Source organism: Arachis ipaensis, chromosome B2, assembly GCF_059453495.1.
Source record: "Arachis ipaensis isolate K30076 ecotype BB chromosome B2, ASM5945349v1, whole genome shotgun sequence".
Taxonomy (NCBI): domain Eukaryota; kingdom Viridiplantae; phylum Streptophyta; class Magnoliopsida; order Fabales; family Fabaceae; genus Arachis; species Arachis ipaensis.
The window spans coordinates 67,178,658-67,188,855 of record NC_142437.1 but is presented as its reverse complement, the minus strand read 5'-3'; the positions used below and the strand labels follow the sequence as shown (position 1 = coordinate 67,188,855).

General features: G+C 40.7%; 1 non-coding gene across 1 annotated transcript; it reads right to left on the bottom strand.

Moving 5' to 3' along the window:
- Positions 1-3,913: 3,913 nt before the first annotated feature.
- Positions 3,914-4,017, bottom strand: LOC148574235 (small nucleolar RNA R71). The gene has a single exon (XR_015905883.1). It is a non-coding gene; the product is annotated as a small nucleolar RNA R71 (small nucleolar RNA).
- Positions 4,018-10,198: the final 6,181 nt, after the last annotated feature.

Below are 10,198 nucleotides of genomic sequence, written 5' to 3'. Positions count from 1 at the left end.
AGTAACCCAAAGAGGTGCTGGACACCAAGGTCTCAAGAAGGAAAATAAATGAACTATATGCCTGTGGTGTGTATGTATGGGGGAAAAACTTGAGGGAGTAAGTCCTTAGGGGTGCTTCAACACCTAACACCTTGAACCAACTGGTTCGGGAGTGTTGGCTGAAAGCTTATCTTAAAAAGTTGCCCCCTTACAGAGCACTTAGCCTAAGAACACCAATAAGCTCTGAAATGACAATAAAGGGATCAATGAATAAAAGAAGGGATCAATGAATAAAAGTCTCATGGGATGTAAGCAAAGTGAGTGTTTTAGGACATGATAAAGGTCTGAAAGCCAGTAAAGGAATGAACCTAAGTTGCTATACATGAAACCACCATAAAATCAGTGATATGACTTCCACAAGAATGACTCATTTCTCTTGGCATTCCATTCATCATTCTCTTGTTCCAGTACTTGCTTAGGGACAAGTAAGCTTTAAGTTTGGTGTTGTGATGCCAGGGCATCTTGGCCAGTTTCACTGACCTTTTCTTTACTATTTTTAGGTTAGTTTCATGCATTCCCTTAGGAAATAAGCTAATTTTGGGTAGATATTCACTTACACCTTGATTCAAGCATACATTGTGCATTTTACATTATTTCATGAGGATTTTGCATGAGTTTAGTGACAAATTGTATGTTGCATTACCCATGACTTGGACTAGAACTTTGATGCACTCTATTGCTTGATTTCAGGACCAAAGGAAGCAAGGAATGGGAGGTAACTTGCAAAGTTAATGAGAAAAGTGATTGCCAAATACGCTCTCGAAGCCATCATTGACCACGTTAAGAGTCACGTTAACTAAGTTAACGTGAAATCTAACGTGGAGAGGGGAAGTTAAGCCAACGTTAGTGACACTTAACATTGTCACTAACATTGGCAAATGCTCATAAGTGGCCACGTTAGAGTCCACGTTAACTTAGTTAACGTGGCCTCTAACGTTAAAAGGGGGAAGAAATGCCAACGTTAGTGACATTCAACATTGTCACTAACGTTGGCCTAAGGAGAAACATACCACGTTAACTCCCACGTTAACTTGGTTAACGTGGGAGCTAACGTAAGAAGCAAGAGTGGTCGACAACGTTAGTGACACCCAACATTGTCACTAACGTTGGAAGCAACCACACAACCCCCAAGGAGCCACGTTAACTTCCACGTTAACTTAGTTAACGTGGAGGCTAACGTGTGAAAAAAAGGGTGATGGCCAACGTTAGTGACACTCAACATTGTCACTAACGTTGGAAAGAGCCACACAAGCCACTAAGAGCCACGTTAACTTCCACGTTAACTTAGTTAACGTGGAGGCTAACGTGTGAAAAAAAGGGTGATGGCCAACGTTAGTGACACTCAACATTGTCACTAACGTTGGAAAGAGCCACACAAGCCACTAAGAGCCACGTTAACTTCCACGTTAACTTAAGTTAACGTGGAAGCTAACGTTGATGAGTGAAAGAAACGCCAACGTTAGTGACATTCAACATTGTCACTAACGTTGGGGATGGCTAAGCATGGCCACATTAGAAGCCACGTTAACCTAGTTAACGTGGACTCTAACGTGAGACATAGGGGCACCTTGGAACGTTAGTGACAATGTTGAGTGTCACTAACGTTCTCGAAGGATGGCAAGCCCACGTTAAAGAGCCACGTTAACTAAGATAACGTGGGCTCTAACGTGGGAACAAAGGGGGCTTTTCAAAGTTATTGGGAATGTTAAGTCTCAATAACGTGTGCGAAGGACTTAGAGGCAACGTTAGTGACAACGTTTGTGCCACTAACGTTGAAGTTAACGTGGCTTTTACTTTGGAATGTTAGTGAGAAAGTTGATTGTCACTAACGTTCTCGAACTCATATTTTCACTAAACGTTAACACCCCTAACGTCCTGAGCTAAAGTCTCTGCCCACTTCACATTTTCTCTCTGCAAGTAAAGCCAAGCCCAAATGAAGAAGAGAACTACTTCAAACTCCAGATCCAAAGGCCCAAGACTTGAAGAGCCAACTAGAAGCTGAGAAAAGTAGTATATATAGGAGTAGCTTTGAATTGTTTAAGAAACCTGGAAGTTGGAAAAGAGAACTACTCTCTGTATTTTACCTTCTCTGCATTTTCTAGTTTTATGATGTATTCTCCATCTTTATTTTCATTTTCTAGAGCTATGAACAACTAAACCCCTTTCATTGGGTTAGGGAGCTCTGTTGTAATTTGATGGATCAATACTAATTTTCATTATTCTTCTTTTATCTTTTCTCTTGATTTTACTTGAAAGCTTTCGATCTTCATCCAATTAGGTAGTTATCTTGGAAAATAAGCTATTCAAACTTGGATCTCTTCTGAACCTTGAAAGAGGAATGAAGAGATCAAGCTAGAAATGCTTTCTCATGCTGGACCAAATTGGGTTTGGATGGGTACGTGACTATAACCCTCTCAATACTTGATTTGGGAAATGCATGTGGTATAATAAGTGACCATACTTCATCTCTTCTAATGAGCAATTGACCAAGGAATTGGCTATTGATCAAGATTTGAGAGATTGAATTTGTAATTCAATCAATTAAGATTGCCAAGGAGATCAATGAGTGCATTGATTGAGGAAGAGATGAAAATGAACTTGATCCGGAGAATTGCAACATCTCCTAAGCCCAATGAACTCCCCATCTCTGATCTTACCCATTCTCTTTAATTTCTGCCATTTACTTTTATGAGCAAATCTCCCATTTCCATTTACAATTCTGCAATTTACTTTCAGTCATTTACTTCCAGTCCTTTAATTCTAGCATTTACTTTTCTGTTATTTACATTCCCGCCATTTTATTTTCTGCAATTCTCAACCCAAATTCTAGATTCGCTCAACTAGAACATTCTTCTAATTAAAGTTGCTTGATCAATCAATCCCTATGGGATTCGACCTCACTCTATTGTGAGTTTTTACTTGACGACAAATTCGGTACACTTGCCGAAGGAAATTTGTTGAGAGACAGTTTCCACCCGCATCAAGTTTATGGCGCCGTTGCCGGGGATTGATTGTGCATCAACAATGATTAAATTGGAAGATGACTAGATTGAGAATTTTTCTTTTGTGAATTTCATTTTCTGTTTGAGTGATTTACTTTCTGTTTTAGTTAAACTTCTTCCCTTCCCCACTACTCTTTTGTTTTTCTTTGTTATTTTCAATTCTATTTGCTAACCCACTAACTGTTTGATATATTGCATCACCCACAACTAACAGTAATTCTGACAAAAATACTTTCTGCACCTATCTTTTCTTGCTTGCACTTGATGGTAGTATGACAGGGAGAAGAAGTGGGGCTTCAACTTCCTTCGATTCTGAACCTGAGAGGACCTTCCTTAGATTAAGGAGGGAGGCAAGAGGAAAGAAAGTGGTTGGTGCTGAGGAAGAGGAGGAATTCTTTGAACCAAACATGGAAGACAACATGAAAGACAACATGGAAAACCATCATGAAGAAGAGAATCACAACCATGGGGAAGGAGGTAGAGCAAATCATGCTGGGGAGGATAAAAGAGTTTTGGGCTCTTACATCAATCCAAACCCAGGCAATTGTGGAAGTAGCATCCAAAAGCCAACAATCCATGCCAACAACTTTGAACTTAAACCACAGCTCATCACCCTTGTTCAGAACAACTGTTCGTTTGGAGGAGGTGTTCAAGAAGACCCCAATCAACATTTAACCACCTTCCTGAGAATATGTGACACAATGAAGTCTAATGGTGTTCATCCTGACGCCTATAGACTGCTCTTATTTCCATTCTCACTCAAAGATAAGGCAGCTAAGTGGCTGGAATCTTTCCCAAGGGAAAGCTTGACAACTTGGAAAGATGTCGTGAACAAATTCTTAGCAAGATTTTACCCTCCTCAAAGAATCAATAGGCTGAGAGCTGAGGTCCATACTTTCAGGCAACAAGATGGTGAAACTTTGTATGAAGTATGGGAGAGATTTAAGGACCTCACAAGGAGGTGTCCACCTGACATGTTCAACGAATGGGTGCAGCTGCACATTTTCTATGAAGGGCTCTCTTATGAGTCAATGAAGGCCGTAGACCATTCATCCGGAGGATCCTTGAACAAAAAGAAAACCATTAAGGAGGCTATAGATGTCATTGAAATAGTAGCAGAGAACGACTACTTCTATGCTTCCGAAAGAGGGAACACAAGAGGAGTAATGGAGCTAAACAATGTAGATGCTCTGTTGGCCCAAAACAAGCTCATTACCCAGCAGCTGGCTGACCTCACCAAGAAGATGGAGAGGAACTAAGTAGCAGCAATCTCCACTTCATCAACAATCCAAGAAGGAGTGAATGAAGAAGTAGAGGGTAGTCAGGAGCAAGCCAACTACATTGGGAATTCACCAAGGCAAAACTATGATCCATACTCCAAGACCTATAACCCTGGATGGAGAAACCACCCAAACTTTGGGTGGAAAAGTCAGCAAGATCAAAACCAAGACCAGAGACATTACAACTCCAACAACAATGCAGCTCACCAATAATTCACACAGAGGACATCTCAACACCCCCACAACAACACTTCTCCACATGCCTATCAAAACCAAAACAGCACATCTGCTCTGAATCACCCATCAATTGATGACAAGCTCTCTAAGATTGAAACCTTACTTGAAGGAATATGCCAAGAGATTCAAGAAAATAAGGTGTTCAAAGAGGAGGTGCGAGCCAATATTAAGAACCAGGGAGAGACCATTAGGAAGCTGGAATTACAGGTGGGATGTTTAGCTGAGAAGATTCCCAAACCTACTGATAGCTTCCAAAGTGACACAGAGAAAAACCCCAAAGGAGAAGCAAAGAAAGTAAGATGGGAAGATTGCAAAATGGTCACTACAAGTGATCAAGAGACTGAAGACAAGCATGGCAAACCTTTCGAACAAACTGATGACAACTCAACAAAGAAGGAGGATAGAGATCAGCAAGAACCAGAAATCTCACAACAAGAGCTGCTGAAGCTCTATGCACCCTTCCCTCAACTGCTCAATGGTGCTGTGGGAAAGAGAATATACTCAAGGTTCCTAGACTTGTTTGCATCTCTGCATGTAAACATACCATTCATCAAGGTAATTCAACAAATGCCTGCATTCATCAAGTATATGAAGGAACTTCTTCCCAGGAAAAGCTCACTCAAAGGAGGCAAGACTATAGTGATGAACAAGGAATGTAGTGCCCTTATTCAACCTGAGTTGCCTACAAAAAGAAGAGACCCAGGGAGTTTTCACATCCCTTGTGCCATAGGTGAAACTATGTTCGATAGAGCACTATGTGATTTGGGGGCCAGCATCAACTTACTGCCCTTATCCCTGGTGAAGAAGCTGCAGATCAATGAGATAATGCCCACAGATGTAATCATCAGACTGGCTGACAAAGCTCAAAAGCAAGCAATAGGAGTGGTGGAAAATGTGTTGCTAAAGGTTGGGAAATACTTTCTCCCAACAGACTTTGTCATCCTGGACATGGAAGAGAGTCACACTCACCCAATCATATTGGGAAGACCATTCCTAGCTACGGCCAGAGCACTTATCGATGTAGAGAAAGGGGAGCTAATATTGAGAATCCACGATGAACGACTCAGCTTCAATGTTTTGAAACTCTCACAAGAAACAGATCAAGAGGACAAGGGACTAAGCACAGATGATAATGAGACACTGAAAGATGAGACAAGCACTGAAGCACAGCTAGTTCATTCTGAGATCCCTTAATTGATAAACAAGGAAAACAGCAATTGCCACAGCTCAAGGAAAAGTTGGAGGAACCTAAACCTCTAGAGGCAGGAAAAGACAGCATCACAACTCCTTTAGAAAAAGAGGTCACCGAGGGCAAGGCAACCTCAAAAGAAACAAAGAAGAAGGTACCAAGGAGGTGGAGGAACAAGAAGATCCCTACGGAAGACTTCTCTCCAGGGGATAGAGTTGTCTCAGCTTACTTCCCAGATATTCTCCCTAATCTCCCCACTGTACCATCTCAGTTACCTAAGGTCTTCACTATCAACAGAGTTCTTTCCCTGGAACATGTAGAAATCATTGATCCAACCAATGGATATAAGTCCACAGCAAGAGGGGAGGACTTTAAGCACTACCAACCACCCTGATGAGGGAAAAACGTCAAGCTAGTGATGATGCGTATTTTCGGAAAACGGAAAACGAATTCCAAATATACAAAGCTAACCGGCAAGTGCACCGGGTCGTATCAAGTAATAAAACTCACGGGAGTGAGGTCGATCCCACAGGGATTGAAGGATTGAGCAATTTTAGTTTAGTGGTTGATTTAGTCAAGCAAATCAAGAGTTGATTTGAGTGGTTTGTATTCGACAGAAGCTAAATTGCATGAAATTTAAAAGGGAGAGGGACAATTGCAGTAAATTAAAGAGCATAGAAAGTAAATGTGCTGAATCTTAAAGTGCAAGTAATATAAATTGCAGAAACTTAGATTGCAAGAAATGTAAATTGCAGAATCTTAAAGTGCAAGAAATGTAAATGGCTTGAATTGTAAAGGGAATTGGGAATTGGATTTGCAGAATTTTAACAAGGAAAGGTAAAATGCAATAAACAGAAAAGTAGAAGATGACTTGAATTAAACCGGATCTAAAACGGAAATGAGAGAAAGCTTGGTGTAGCAATGAAATAAAGAAATTGAAATTTAAAACTGTAGATCTCAGGACTCAAGAGACTAGATAGCTGAGTCTAGATCTCACTGCCTTCCTAGATCCAGTAAGAACAACTGCAAAGGAAATAAAGAAGTGTAAATTGCAGAGAGAGTAGAAGAAGAAGCAATGAACAGAAATTGAATTTTGATTATGCAGAAAATTAAACAAGATCCGAAGGTGAGATTGAAACAGAAGTTCTTCAATTCTCCACCTAAGATCCCAAGCAAGAAAAGTAAAGAGTGCTCAACAAGAACCAGGAAGAAGAGAGATTGGTGCACGAATTGTGAATCACACTTTTCACAACGCGTACCACTAACCAGCAAGTGCACTGGGTCGTCCAAGTAATACCTCACGTGAGTAAGGGTCGAATCCCACGGAGATTGTTGGTTTGAAGCAATCTATGATTATCTTGTAAATCTTAGTCAGGAAGTCAATTATGTTTATCAGTTGAATTGTGAATAACCAAGAGAGCATAAATTAAAGGTTACTTGTTGTGCGGTAATGGAGAATATGTTGGAGTTTTGGAGATGCTTTGTCTTCTGAATCTCTGCTTTCCTCTGTCTTCTGATTCACGCACGCACGTCCTCCTATGGCAAGCTGTGTGTTGGTGGATCACCGTTGTCAATGGCTACCTTCCATCCTTCCAGTGAAAACTACGCTCACGCGCTCTGTCACAGCATGGCTAATCACCGGTTGGTTCTCGATCCGGTTAGAATAGGATTTACTATCCTTTTGCATCTGTCACTAATGCCCAGCCTTCAGGAGTTTGAAGCTCGTCACAGTCATTCAATCCTTGAATCCTACTCGGAATACCACAGACAAGGTTTAGACTTTTCGGATTCTCATGAATGCCGCCATCAGTTCTAGCTTATACCACGGAGATTCTGATTAAGAGATCTCAGAGATATTCATTCAATCGGATATAGAACGGAGGTGGTTGTCAGGCACACGTTCATGGTTTGAGGAAGGTGATGAATGTCACGGATCATCACCTTCATCACAGTTAAGCGCGAATGAACATATTAGATAGGAACAAGCGTGTTTGAATGGAAAACAGAAATACTTGCATTAATTCATCGAGACACAGCAGAGCTCCTCACCCCCAACAATGGGGTTTAGAGACTCATGATGTCAGAGAATACAAAGTTTAGATCTGAAATGTCATGAGATACAAAATAAGTCTCTAAAAGTTGTTTAAATACTAAACTAGTAGCCTAGGTTTACAACAAATGAGTAAACTATGATGGATGATGCAGAGGCCCACTTCTGGGGCCCACTTGGTGTGTGTTGGGGCTGAGAATTAAGCAATCCACGTGCAGAGGCCATTTGTGGAGTTGAACGCCAGTTTTTGTGCCAGTTTGGGCGTTCAACTCCAGCTTTTGATCCTTTTCTGGCGCTGGACGCCAGAATTGGGCAGAGAACTGGCGTTGGACGCCAGTTTACGTCATCTATCCTTGTGCAAAGTATGGACTATTATATATTGCTGGAAAGCCCTGGATGTCTACTTTCCAACGCAATTGGAAGCATGCTATTTCGAGTTCTGTAGCTCCAGAAAATCCACTTTGAGTGCAGGGAGGTCAGAATCCAACAGCATCAGCAATCCTTTTTCAGCCTGAATCAGATTTTTGCTCAGCTCCTTCAATTTCAGCCAGAAAAATACCTGAAATTACAGAAAAACACACAACTCATAGTAAAGTCCAGAAATATGAATTTTTCCTAAAAACTAATGAAAATAGACTAAAAACTAACTAGAACATACTCAAAACTATCTGAAATTAACCCCAAAAAGCGTATAAAATATCCGCTCATCACAACACCAAACTTAAACTGTTGCTTGTCCTCAAGCAACTAGACAAATAAAATAGAAGACTAATAGGTTGAGAAGCAATAGTATCTTAGAGTTTTTGATTGAAGCTCAGATTCTAATTAGATGAGCGGGACTAGTAGCTTTTTGCTTCTGAACAGTTTTGGCATCTCACTTTATCCATTGAAGCTCAGAGTGATTGGCATCTATAGGAACTCAGAATTCAGATAGTGTTATTGATTCTCTTAGTTCAGCGTGATGATTCTTGAACACAGCTTCTTTATGAGTCTTGGTCGTGGCCCTAAGCACTTTGTTTTCCAGTATTACCACCGGATACATAAATGCCACAGACACATAATTGGGTGAACCTTTTCAGATTGTGACTCAGCTTTGCTCAAGTCCCCAGTTAGAGGTGTCCAGGGTTCTTAAGCACACTCTTCTTTTTGCTTGGACCTTGACTTTAACCGCTCAGTCTCAAGTTTTCACTTGACACCTTCACGCCACAAGCACATGGTTAGGGACAGCTTGGTTTAGCCGCTTAGGCCAGGATTTTATTCCTTCGTGGCCCTCCTATCCACTGATGCTCAAAGCCTTGGGATCCTTTTCATTACCCTTGCCTTTTGGTTTTAAGGGCTATTGGCTCTTTGCTCTTGCCTCTTGGTTTTAAGAGCTTTTGGCTTTTTCTGCTTGCTTTTTCTTTTTCTTTCTATAATTTTTTTTCGCTTTTTTTTTTTTCTGCAAGCTTTGTTCTTTGCTGCTTTTTCTTGCTTCAAGAATCATTTTTATGATTTTTCAGATTATCAGTAACATGTCTCATGTTCATCATTCTTTCAAGAGCCAACATATTTAACAGTCTTAAGCAACAAATTCAAAAGACATATGCACTGTTCAAGCATTCATTCAGAAGACAGAAAGCATTGCCACCACATTTAACTAATTAGAATTTCTCTTATTAAAACTCGAAATTTTATTGCCTCTTATTCAAAAGATCTACTACTTTATTCATGTTCGCTGATGATGAGAAAAATAAACTATAGCTTAATTGGGGATAAAATCAAAATAGACACTAATTACTACTAATGATCATGTAATGAAGACACAAACATAGATAAACACTTAACATAGAGAAAACGAAAAAACAGAGAAAGTAAGAACAAGGAACGAGTCCACCTTAGTGATGATGGCATTTCCTTCTTGAGGAACCAATGATGTTCTTGAGCTCTTTTATGTCTCTTCCTTGCCTTTGTGGTTTGATTCCTAGTGATTTTTGGTATTTCTATCCTCAGTTGCTTCCAATAATTATGTGGAGGGAAGTGCATCCCCTGAGGTATTTCAGGGATCTCTTGATTTGCAGCCACATGTTCTACCACTGAGCTATAGATCCTTCACATAATTGTTTTACCACACCAAACTTAGAATGTTGCTCGCCCTCGAGCAAAGGAGGAAGGAATAGATGTGGAAAAAAAAAACTAGGATTATGAGGAGGGAAGGTGGGGATCCTATGGGGTCCACAGATCTTGAGGTGTCAAGGCATTTACATCCCTGCACCAATTTAGGCATGCAAAATGCCCTTGCACACAACTCTGGGCGTTCAGCGCCAGGTTGGTGCCCATTTTGGGTGTTCAACGCCCGTTTACTAGCTATTTCTGGCGTTGAACGCCAGAACCATGCTTGTTCTGGGCGTTCAGCGCCAGGATG